The following is a 12541-nucleotide window of genomic DNA, read 5'->3' on the forward strand; positions in this document are numbered from 1 at the left end:
GTTAGTGTTACCAGGTTAGGGTTAGTGTTGCCAGGTTAGTGTTGCCAGGTTAGGGTTGCCAGGTTAGGGTTAGGGTTGCCAGGTTAGGGTTAGGCTAGCCAGGTTAGGGTTAGTGTTGCCAGGTTAGGGTTAGTGTTGCCAGGTTAGGGTTAGTGTTGCCAGGTTAGGGTTGCCAGGTTAGGGTTGCCAGGTTAGGGTTAGGGTTACCAGGTTAGGGTTAGTGTTACCAGGTTAGGGTTAGTGTTGCCAGGTTAGGGTTAGGGTTACCAGGTTAGGGTTAGGGTTACCAGGTTAGGGTTAGTGTTACCAGGTTAGGGTTAGGGTTACCAGGTTAGGGTTAGTGTTACCAGGTTAGGGTTAGTGTTGCCAGGTTAGGGTTGCCAGGTTAGGGTTGCCAGGTTAGGGTTAGGGTTACCAGGTTAGGGTTAGGGTTACCAGGTTAGGGTTAGTGTTACCAGGTTAGGGTTAGGGTTACCAGGTTAGGGTTAGGGTTACCAGGTTAGGGTTAGTGTTACCAGGTTAGGGTTAGGGTTACCAGGTTAGGGTTAGTGTTACCAGGTTAGGGTTAGTGTTGCCAGGTTAGTGTTGCCAGGTTAGGGTTGCCAGGTTAGGGTTAGTGTTGCCAAGTTAGGGTTAGGGTTGCCAGGTTAGGGTTAGGGTTGCCAGGTTAGGGTTAGGCTTGCCAGGTTAGGGTTAGTGTTGCCAGGTTAGGGTTAGGCTTGCCAGGTTAGGGTTAGTGTTGCCAGGTTAGGGTTAGTGTTGCCAGGTTAGGGTTAGGCTTGCCAGGTTAGGGTTAGTGTTGCCAGGTTAGGGTTAGTGTTGCCAGGTTAGGGTTGCCAGGTTAGGGTTGCCAGGTTAGGGTTAGGGTTGCCAGGTTAGGGTTAGGCTTGCCAGGTTAGGGTTGCCAGGTTAGGGTTGCCAGGTTAGGGTTGCATGCAGGAGACTATTTGGCACCGTGGGTATCCCAGCGGCCTAGCGGTAGCGGAGCAGTCACGGAGCTGGGATATTGCAATACTGTTAGTGAGGGAGGGGAGAGCGCCACTCACACCATGAATACTAACGCTCAGTCAATTAACCCCCACGTAATAAGGATCTAAATATTCCACAACCAAACGTGGCCAGAATCAGCCCAGGCTCCTGCTCCCCTCACCCCCACCCCTGACTCTGTGTGCGAGGATATGTTATTGGCCGGGAAATCTCTGCTTATTTGATGGCTAAAAGGAGAAATAATTGGCAGCCCTGGCACGGCGGCGGTGATTTCTATCTGCAGCGGCTCTTACGTGTGGGGGAGCGGTGGCTTTTGTGAGACACAAATAAACCCACGGGGGGCTCCTCACCTCTTGGCCCCCCTCACCGTCAGACGTTCTGTAATGAGCAGGGCTCTCTGCGGGAAATGAATGGCAGAGACTGGGCTGAGCCCCCCTGGCCAATACTGAATGGGCCTGAGCTTATAGAACCCCGGGCATGAAATGGAGTGAGAGGGTTCCATTAGATCCAAGAGATACAAACAAGCAAATAAATGGAGTCCTCATTAGCACTGCTGTTCAGCCATTGGAAGAACCCCCCCCCCCCCCCCATCCGACAAGTAAAATGATTTGCTTTTAATGTCTTGGCTAAATGAGCGTGAAGTCTCCGAATTTATCCGGTACGGCAAGCGTCAGCACCTGAGATTCTCTATGGGGGGAGACAGGAAGTGGGGGGTCCAGGAAGTCAATATAGGTTCTGGTATTCCCAGTACCCAGAGGCCCAAACAGCCCCCCCAGCCCAATAAATAGTGACTGTCTGTGGCACCTTACAACCCCCCTGGCATTCCCAGTACCCAGAGGCACAAACAGCCCCCCAGCCCAATAAATAGTGACTGTCTGTGGCACCTTACAGCCCCCCTGGCATTCCCAGTACCCAGAGGCACAAACAGCCCCCCCCAGCCCAATAAATAGTGAGTGTCTGTGGCACCTTACGGCCCCCCTGGCATTCCCAGTACCCAGAGGCACAAACAGCCCCCCAGCCCAATAAATAGTGACTGTCTGTGGCACCTTACAGCCCCCCTGGCATTCCCAGTACCCAGAGGCACAAACAGCCCCCCCCAGCCCAATAAATAGTGAGTGTCTGTGGCACCTTACGGCCCCCCTGGCATTCCCAGTACCCAGAGGCACAAACAGCCCCCCCAGCCCAATAAATAGTGAGTGTCTGTGGCACCTTACAGCCCCCCTGGCATTCCCAGTACCCAGAGGCACAAACAGCCCCCCCAGCCCAATAAATAGTGACTGTCTGTGGCACCTTACAGCCCCCTGGCATTCCCAGTACCCAGAGGCACAAACAGCCCCCCCAGCCCAATAAATAGTGACTGTCTGTGGCACCTTACAGCCCCCTGGCATTCCCAGTACCCAGAGGCACAAACAGCCCCCCCAGCCCAATAAATAGTGACTGTCTGTGGCACCTTACAGCCCCCCTGGCATTCCCAGTACCCAGAGGCACAAACAGCCCCCCCAGCCCAATAAATAGTGACTGTCTGTGGCACCTTACAGCCCCCCTGGCATTCCCAGTACCCAGAGGCACAAACAGCCCCCCCCCAGCCCAATAAATAGTGACTGTCTGTGGCACCTTACAGCCCCCCTGGCATTCCCAGTACCCAGAGGCACAAACAGCCCCCCCAGCCCAATAAATAGTGACTGTCTGTGGCACCTTACAGCCCCCCTGGCATTCCCAGTACCCAGAGGCACAAACAGCCCCCCCCCCAGCCAATAAATAGTGACTGTCTGTGGCACCTTACAGCCCCCCTGGCATTCCCAGTACCCAGAGGCACAAACAGTCCCCCCCCCCCCAGCCCAATAAATAGTGACTGTCTGTGGCACCTTACAGCCCCCCTGGCATTCCCAGTACCCAGAGGCCCAAACAGCCCCCCCAGCCCAATAAATAGTGAGTGTCTGTGGCACCTTACAGCCCCCCTGGCATTCCCAGTACCCAGAGGCACAAACAGCCCCCCCAGCCCAATAACTAGTGAGTGTCTGTGGCACCTTACAGCCCCCCTGGCATTCCCAGTACCCAGAGGCACAAACAGCCCCCCCCCCAGCCCAATAAATAGTGACTGTCTGTGGCACCTTACAGCCCACTGGCATTCCCAGTACCCAGAGGCACAAACAGCCCCCCAATAAATAGTGAGTGTCTGTGGCACCTTACAGCCCCCCTGGCATTCCCAGTACCCAGAGGCACAAACAGCCCCCCCCCCAGCCCAATAAATAGTGAGTGTCTGTGGCACCTTACAGCCCCCCTGGCATTCCCAGTACCCAGAGGCACAAACAGCCCCCCCAGCCCAATAAATAGTGACTGTCTGTGGCACCTTACAGCCCCCCTGGCATTCCCAGTACCCAGAGGCACAAACAGCCCCCCCAGCCCAATAACTAGTGAGTGTCTGTGGCACCTTACAGCCCCCCTGGCATTCCAGTACCCAGAGGCACAAACAGCCCCCCCCCCAGCCCAATAAATAGTGACTGTCTGTGGCACCTTACAGCCCCACTGGCATTCCCAGTACCCAGAGGCCCAAACAGCCCCCCCCCCAGCCCAATAAATAGTGACTGTCTGTGGCACCTTACAGCCCCCCTGGCATTCCCAGTACCCAGAGGCACAAACAGCCCCCCAATAAATAGTGAGTGTCTGTGGCACCTTACAGCCCCCCTGGCATTCCCAGTACCCAGAGGCACAAACAGCCCCCCCCCCAGCCCAATAAATAGTGAGTGTCTGTGGCACCTTACAGCCCCCTGGCATTCCCAGTACCCAGAGGCACAAACAGCCCCCCCAGCCCAATAAATAGTGACTGTCTGTGGCACCTTACAGCCCCCCTGGCATTCCCAGTACCCAGAGGCACAAACAGCCCCCCCAGCCCAATAACTAGTGAGTGTCTGTGGCACCTTACAGCCCCCCTGGCATTCCCAGTACCCAGAGGCACAAACAGCCCCCCCCCAGCCCAATAAATAGTGACTGTCTGTGGCACCTTACAGCCCCACTGGCATTCCCAGTACCCAGAGGCCCAAACAGCCCCCCCCCAGCCCAATAAATAGTGACTGTCTGTGGCACCTTACAGCCCCCTGGCATTCCCAGTACCCAGAGGCACAAACAGCCCCCCAATAAATAGTGAGTGTCTGTGGCACCTTACAGCCCCCCTGGCATTCCCAGTACCCAGAGGCACAAACAGCCCCCCCCCCAGCCCAATAAATAGTGAGTGTCTGTGGCACCTTACAGCCCCCCTGGCATTCCCAGTACCCAGAGGCACAAACAGCCCCCCCAGCCCAATAAATAGTGAGTGTCTGTGGCACCTTACAGCCCCCCTGGCATTCCCAGTACCCAGAGGCACAAACAGCCCCCCCCCCCCCCAGCCCAATAAATAGTGACTATGGCACCTTACAGCAGCCCCCCTGGCATTTGCCTGAACCCACAGATTGCTGGGGGGGGATTCAGGGAGTGGGGGGCTTGGGGTGACATGGAGGATGGCGTGTACCGTGGGAGACAAATGAACTACAGATGGGAGGGAAGAGACAGATGGAGAGTGAGTGACAAAGAGACTGCACAGAGTGTTTGGGAGGGAGGGGAGACAGATGGAGGGGTGTGCGGAGGAACCGCGCCGGGAGAGAAGGGAAAGGAAGACGTTAACGAGAGATTAATGGGTGCGGAGAGGCGCACTTGAGTCAATGATAAAGTCAGAGTCGCTTGGGCTGTAAAAGCTGGAATTAAAGAGCACAAGTGGCGGCCTGGATATTGCGCCGCTGAGCCACAGACTCCTCCATGATTTAATTAGAGGGACGGGTACCCCCCCAGACTCCTCTCCTGCTGGGAATAACTGAAACGTGAATGGTGGGAGTCATCTGTGGGACAAATATATATATATATGTGTGTGTGTATATAGGGGGATAACGGTCGGGGGGCTCTCCCCACACCCAGGGCCCAAGCTTACAATGAAGGTGGTGCCAAATCTTACAGGTGTTCCATAGAGCAATGGTGGAAAGAAGTTCCCAGGGCTCCCAGAAATTGCCCTTGGTTGGTACTGGTACTGGTACTGAAACAGGTCAGTCGGACCCAGGATAAAGCTCAGGTTGGTGGGGAAGGTCAGTAGGCTGCCCCTGCGCAGTGTAAGCCCCCCCCCCCATAGCAGTAGGCTAGTACTTGCCCTTGTATCCTCCCCTCTGTGGCCAATCACACAGATCCCCCATCTGTGATACATTTAAATATATAGTTATATACCCCTCTGCCACCTTAACCCCTCTGCCATCTTAAACCCTCTGCCTTGGTACTTAACCCCTCTGCCACCTTAACCCCTCTGCCTTGGTGCTTAACCCCTCTGCCACCTTAACCCCTCTGCCTTGGTGCTTAACCCCTCTGCCACCTTAACCCCTCTGCCTTGGTGCTTAACCCCTCTGCCACCTTAACCCCTCTGCCACCTTAACCCCTCTGCCACCTTAACCCTCTGCCTTGGTGCTTAACCCCTCTGCCACCTTAACCCCTCTGCCACCTTAACACATCTGCCACCTTAACCCTCTGCCTTGGTGCTTAACCCCTCTGCCACCTTAACCCCTCTGCCTTGGTGCTTAACCCCTCTGCCACCTTAACCCCTCTGCCTTGGTGCTTAACCCCTCTGCCACCTTAACCCCTCTGCCTTGGTGCTTAACCCCTCTGCCACCTTAACCCCTCTGCCACCTTAACACATCTGCCACCTTAACCCTCTGCCTTGGTGCTTAACCCCTCTGCCACCTTAACCCCTCTGCCTTGGTGCTTAACCCCTCTGCCACCTTAACCCCTCTGCCACCTTAACCCTCTGCCTTGGTGCTTAACCCCTCTGCCACCTTAACCCCACTGCCACCTTAACCCCTCTGCCTTGGTGCTTAACCCCACTGCCACCTTAACCCCTCTGCCACCTTAACACATCTGCCACATTCTCCCTGCTTAAATGTCTAAGCCAATGCCCTGTGGCCCCCCATTTTCCCTGCTGTTCCCCGGATCCTCTCTAACCTTCCTAACACTGTGTCCTCCCTCTCTCACATGGTATAACTGAATGGGTGAAGGCCAAACCCCCCTACATACGAGGACCATGTCACTTGAACCATGTGTTACAGGCCCCGCCCACTTACCCATTATTCTCTATGTAGGGATCACATGGTATAACTGAATGGGTGAAGGCCGAACCCCCCTACATAGGAGCTGTATCCCATTATAACTCTGCTTGTTTTTCTCCCTATAACGTCGCACTAACAAAGCCCCATTATGTAACAGGGATATATTTATAGGCTTTGGGCTGTGACTCTAATAGCTCGGCACTGGCACATGTTGGGGAGGAGGAGGAGGAGTGGTGGGTGGGGATTGTTTGGGTGATTTACACTTTCTTTTTCTCTTTATTCACATTACGTTTGACAGTGAGGTTTCTGCCCCCGCTGGGAAATATTCACTTAACCAGGGTGGCATCTGGCGCGTTACAAGGTGGGACAGCACCCAGTTCCCATCTGGAAGGGAGTAACGCTGCCTGATCCTCCTGTTCCTCTGCAGAGTCACTTACAGCTGCCATCCGGGCACAGGGCTCAGCCCCCCTACCAACCCCCCCGGGCTGCCCTGTTGCCTGTAATACACATGGGGGGTTGGTATATCAGCTGCGGGGTGCAGGGAGTTGCGGGTCAGTTCCAGTTGGGGTGCATTTGTACTTACAGAACAGGAAACCCTTTGCTGTTTTATACTGATACCACCTTATCCGTGGCTCTAGTTTCCCTTTAAAACTGACAGTCAGAACAGCTCAGACAGTAGCATGACCGGCTCCAACAAAAATGCTGCTAAAAAAATAAACTCCCGGCCATCAGCTGTCAGAGGTATTATCTAAAGATGCTGGGAGTTGCAGTTTGGAACATACCCCAATTCCTGAGCAGAGTTGTTGGGTGACAGGTAGGTGCAACACCCTTTCAGGCTTTATATCATTATGACATGCCGGACTGGCAATCTCTGGGTTCAGGCAAATGCCAGGGGGGCTGTAAGATGCCACAGACAGTCACTATTTATTGGGCTGGGGGGGCTGTTTGTGCCTCTGGGTACTGGGAATGCCAGGGGGGCTGTAAGGTGCCACAGACAGTCACTATTTATTGGGCTGGGGGGGCTGTTTGTGCCTCTGGGTACTGGGAATGCCAGGGGGGCTGTAAGGTGCCACAGACAGTCACTATTTATTGGGCTGGGGGCTGTTTGTGCCTCTGGGTACTGGGAATGCCATGGGGGCTGTAAGGTGCCACAGACACTCACTATTTATTGGGCTGGGGGGGCTGTTTGTGCCTCTGGGTACTGGGAATGCCAGGGGGGCTGTAAGGTGCCACAGACAGTCACTATTTATTGGGCTGGGGGCTGTTTGTGCCTCTGGGTACTGGGAATGCCAGGGGGCTGTAAGGTGCCACAGACAGTCACTATTTACTGGGCTGGGGGGGGGCTGTTTGTGCCTCTGGGTACTGGGAATGCCAGGGGGGCTGTAAGGTGCCACAGACAGTCACTATTTATTGGGCTGGGGGGGCTGTTTGTGCCTCTGGGTACTGGGAATGCCAGGGGGGCTGTAAGGTGCCATAGACACTCACTATTTATTGGGCCGGGGGGGCTGTTTGTGCCTCTGGGTACTGGGAATGCCAGGGGGGCTGTAAGGTGCCACAGACAGTCACTATTTATTGGGCTGGGGGGCTGTTTGTGCCTCTGGGTACTGGGAATGCCAGGGGGGCTGTAAGGTGCCACAGACAGTCACTATTTATTGGGCTGGGGGGGCTGTTTGTGCCTCTGGGTACTGGGAATGCCAGGGGGGCTGTAAGGTGCCATAGACACTCACTATTTATTGGGCCGGGGGGGCTGTTTGTGCCTCTGGGTACTGGGAATGCCAGGGGGGCTGTAAGGTGCCACAGACAGTCACTATTTATTGGGCTGGGGGGGCTGTTTGTGCCTCTGGGTACTGGGAATGCCAGGGGGGCTGTAAGGTGCCACAGACAGTCACTATTTATTGGGCTGGGGGGTGCTGTTTGGGCCTCTGGGTACTGGGAATGCCCAGTTTGGGACTGGACAGCCCAGTATCAGTGTGCCATTCCATAGGGGCGGTATAAACCTTATCCATTGTATAAAGATTGGGCACTAGCGAGACAGCAATTTAATTAATGCTACATAATTATACATGTGGCTTTGGGCATCACTTTCCTACAGGTGCATAGAACCAACTGCGCTTTATGGCACATCAGCCTCCATTGCTATTCCTTTATTCTGTGACTCTGTATTGTACTCTCATATACTGGGCTGCTTACCAGTTTGGGCCCCCCTATAGCTCCAGGGTCCCCCCAGCAGTCACAGGGTTTGCCCACCCAATTGCATTGGGCGGTCAGTTTGGGAAGGGATCTGTTTCCCTAGAGAGCAGAGTTTAATGAGTTAAGTACTCGGTTCCACCAATCGGCCCAACCGAGCAGATTCCCTGCACTCAGGAAGAGACAGTCAGACAGTTCAATTAGCGGCCCAGCTCCAATGTCTCCTTATGGATTTACCTGTCCGACGCTAGAACAACTGTTTGTGACTAATGAGCGCTAATAGCTTTCCATTCTCATTGCTTGACCACTCCATGCCTTGCTGAGCACCCACCCCAGCACATGTTGCCCCCCCCGGCACATATTGCCCCCACCCCAGCACATGTTGCCCCCCCGGCACATATTGCCCCCACCCCAGCACATGTTGCCCCCCCCGGCACATATTGCCCCCACCCCAGCACATGTTGCCCCCCCCGGCACATATTGCCCCCACCCCAGCACATGTTGCCCCCCCCGGCACATATTGCCCCCCCCCAGCACATGTTGCCCCCCAGCACATGTTGCCCCCCCCCAGCACATATTGCCCCCCCCCGGCACATATTGCCCCCCCTGGCACATATTGCCCCCACCCCAGCACATGTTGCCCCCCCGGCACATATTGCCCCTCCAGCACATGTTTGCCCCCCCCGGCACATGTTGCCCCCCCCCCCAGCACATGTTGCCCCCCCCGGCAGGGAATCAGTGTGGCTTTAGGCATTGGGGCATCTCCAAGCTGCTGCCATTGAAGGGCGACCGGTGGAGCTCTATTCAGGCTCTGACCTTTAGTAAATATCGAAAGATCAGATCAGACTTTCAGCACCTTGGACAGCAGAGCTTCCTACCATGTAACTACTGGGCTTATAGACAGGAAAAATCAATACTGCCCAGTCATAATAGCCTCTGGGAAGGGACTGGGGCTGTGGGATAGCAGGTATAGTAGGGAGAGATGGTGTCTATAGTAGCAGTGGGGGGATAATAGCCTCTGGGAAGGGACTGGGGCTGTGGGATAGCAGGTATAGTAGGGAGAGATGGTGGCCTATAGTAGCAGTGGGGGGATAATAGCCTCTGGGAAGGGACTGGGGCTGTGGGATAGCAGGTATAGTAGGGAGAGATGGTGCCTATAGTAGCAGTGGGGGGATAATAGCCTCTGGGAAGGGACTGGGGCTGTGGGCAGTAGGTATAGTAGGGAGAGATGGTGCCTATAGTAGCAGTGGGGGGATAATAGCCTCTGGGAAGGGACTGGGGCTGTGGGCAGTAGGTATAGTAGGGAGAGATGGTGCCTATAGTAGCAGTGGGGGATAATAGCCTCTGGGAAGGACTGTGGCTGTGGGATAGCAGGTATAGTAGGGAGAGATGGTGCCTATAGTAGCAGTGGGGGGATAATAGCCTCTGGGAAGGGACTGGGGCTGTGGGATAGCAGGTATAGTAGGGAGAGATGGTGCCTATAGTAGCAGTGGGATAATAGCCTCTGGGAAGGGACTGGGGCTGTGGGATAGCAGGTATAGTAGGGAGAGATGGTGCCTATAGTAGCAGTGGGATAATAGCCTCTGGGAAGGGACTGGGGCTGTGGGATAGCAGGTATAGTAGGGAGAGATGGTGCCTACAGTAGCAGTGGGGGGATAATAGCCTCTGGGAAGGGACTGGGGCTGTGGGATAGCAGGTATAGTAGGGAGAGATGGTGCCTATAGTAGCAGTGGGATAATAGCCTCTGGGAAGGGACTGGGCTGTGGGATAGCAGGTATAGTAGGGAGAGATGGTGCCTATAGTAGCAGTGGGGGATAATAGCCTCTGGGAAGGGACTGGGCTGTGGGATAGCAGGTATAGTAGGGAGAGATGGTGCCTATAGTAGCAGTGGGGGGATAATAGCCTCTGGGAAGGGACTGGGGCTGTGGGATAGCAGGTATAGTAGGGAGAGATGGTGCCTATAGTAGCAGTGGGGGGATAATAGCCTCTGGGAAGGGACTAGGGCTGTGGGATAGCAGGTATAGTAGGGAGAGATGGTGCCTATAGTAGCAGTGGGATAATAGCCTCTGGGAAGGGACTAGGGCTGTGGGATAGCAGGTATAGTAGGGAGAGATGGTGCCTATAGTAGCAGTGGGATAATAGCCTCTGGGAAGGGACTGGGGCTGTGGGATAGCAGGTATAGTAGGGAGAGATGGTGCCTATAGTAGCAGTGGGGGGATAATAGCCTCTGGGAAGGGACTGGGGCTGTGGGATAGCAGGTATAGTAGGGAGAGATGGTGCCTATAGTAGCAGTGGGATAATAGCCTCTGGGAAGGGACTGGGGCTGTGGGATAGCAGGTATAGTAGGGAGAGATGGTGCCTATAGTAGCAGTGGGGGGATAATAGCCTCTAGGAAGGGACTGGGGCTGTGGGATAGCAGGTATAGTAGGGAGAGATGGTGCCTATAGTAGCAGTGGGGGATAATAGCCTCTGGGAAGGGACTGGGGCTGTGGGATAGCAGGTATAGTAGGGAGAGATGGTGCCTATAGTAGCAGTGGGGGGATAATAGCCTCTGGGAAGGGACTGGGGCTGTGGGATAGCAGGTATAGTAGGGAGAGATGGTGCCTATAGTAGCAGTGGGATAATAGCCTCTGGGAAGGGACTGGGGCTGTGGGATAGCAGGTATAGTAGGGAGAGATGGTGCCTATAGTAGCAGTGGGGGGATAATAGCCTCTGGGAAGGGACTGGGGCTGTGGGATAGCAGGTATAGTAGGGAGAGATGGTGCCTATAGTAGCAGTGGGATAATAGCCTCTGGGAAGGGACTGGGGCTGTGGGATAGCAGGTATAGTAGGGAGAGATGGTGCCTATAGTAGCAGTGGGATAATAGCCTCTGGGAAGGGACTGGGGCTGTGGGATAGCAGGTATAGTAGGGAGAGATGGTGCCTATAGTAGCAGTGGGGGGATAATAGCCTCTGGGAAGGGACTGGGGCTGTGGGAAAGCAGAGATAGTAGGGATAGATGGTGCCTATAGTAGCAGTGGGGGGATAATAGCCTCTGGGAAGGAACTGGGGCTGTGGGATAGCAGGTATAGTAGGGAGAGATGGTGCCTATAGTAGCAGTGGGGGGATAATAGCCTCTGGGAAGGAACTGGGGCTGTGGATAGCAGGTATAGTAGGGAGAGATGGTGCCTATAGTAGCAGTGGGGGGATAATAGCCTCTGGGAAGGGACTGGGGCTGTGGGATAGCAGGTATAGTAGGGAGAGATGGTGCCTATAGTAGCAGTGGGATAATAGCCTCTGGGAAGGGACTGGGGCTGTGGGATAGCAGGTATAGTAGGGAGAGATGGTGCCTATAGTAGCAGTGGGGGATAATAGCCTCTGGGAAGGGACTGGGGCTGTGGGATAGCAGGTATAGTAGGGAGAGATGGTGCCTATAGTAGCAGTGGGGGGGAAAATAGCCTCTGGGAAGGGACTGGGGCTGTGGGATAGCAGGTATAGTAGGGAGAGATGGTGCCTATAGTAGCAGTGGGGGGATAATAGCCTCTGGGAAGGGACTGGGGCTGTGGGCAGTAGGTATAGTAGGGAGAGATGGTGCCTATAGTAGCAGTGGGGGGATAATAGCCTCTGGGAAGGGACTGGGGCTGTGGGATAGCAGGTATAGTAGGGAGAGATGGTGCCTATAGTAGCAGTGGGGGGATAATAGCCTCTGGGAAGGGACTGGGGCTGTGGGCAGTAGGTATAGTAGGGAGAGATGGTGCCTATAGTAGCAGTGGGGGGATAATAGCCTCTGGGAAGGGACTGGGGCTGTGGGCAGTAGGTATAGTAGGGAGAGATGGTGCCTATAGTAGCAGTGGGGGGATAATAGCCTCTGGGAAGGGACTGTGGCTGTGGGATAGCAGGTATAGTAGGGAGAGATGGTGCCTATAGTAGCAGTGGGGGGATAATAGCCTCTGGGAAGGGACTGGGGCTGTGGGATAGCAGGTATAGTAGGGAGAGATGGTGCCTATAGTAGCAGTGGGGGGATAATAGCCTCTGGGAAGGGACTGGGGCTGTGGGATAGCAGGTATAGTAGGGAGAGATGGTGCCTATAGTAGCAGTGGGGGGATAATAGCCTCTGGGAAGGGACTGGGGCTGTGGGATAGCAGGTATAGTAGGGAGAGATGGGGCCTATAGTAGCAGTGGGATAATAGCCTCTGGGAAGGGACTGGGGCTGTGGGATAGCAGGTATAGTAGGGAGAGATGGTGCCTATAGTAGCAGTGGGATAATAGCCTCT

The sequence above is a fragment of the Xenopus tropicalis genome, chromosome 8 (genome assembly GCF_000004195.4).
Source record: "Xenopus tropicalis strain Nigerian chromosome 8, UCB_Xtro_10.0, whole genome shotgun sequence".
Lineage (NCBI taxonomy): Eukaryota > Metazoa > Chordata > Amphibia > Anura > Pipidae > Xenopus > Xenopus tropicalis.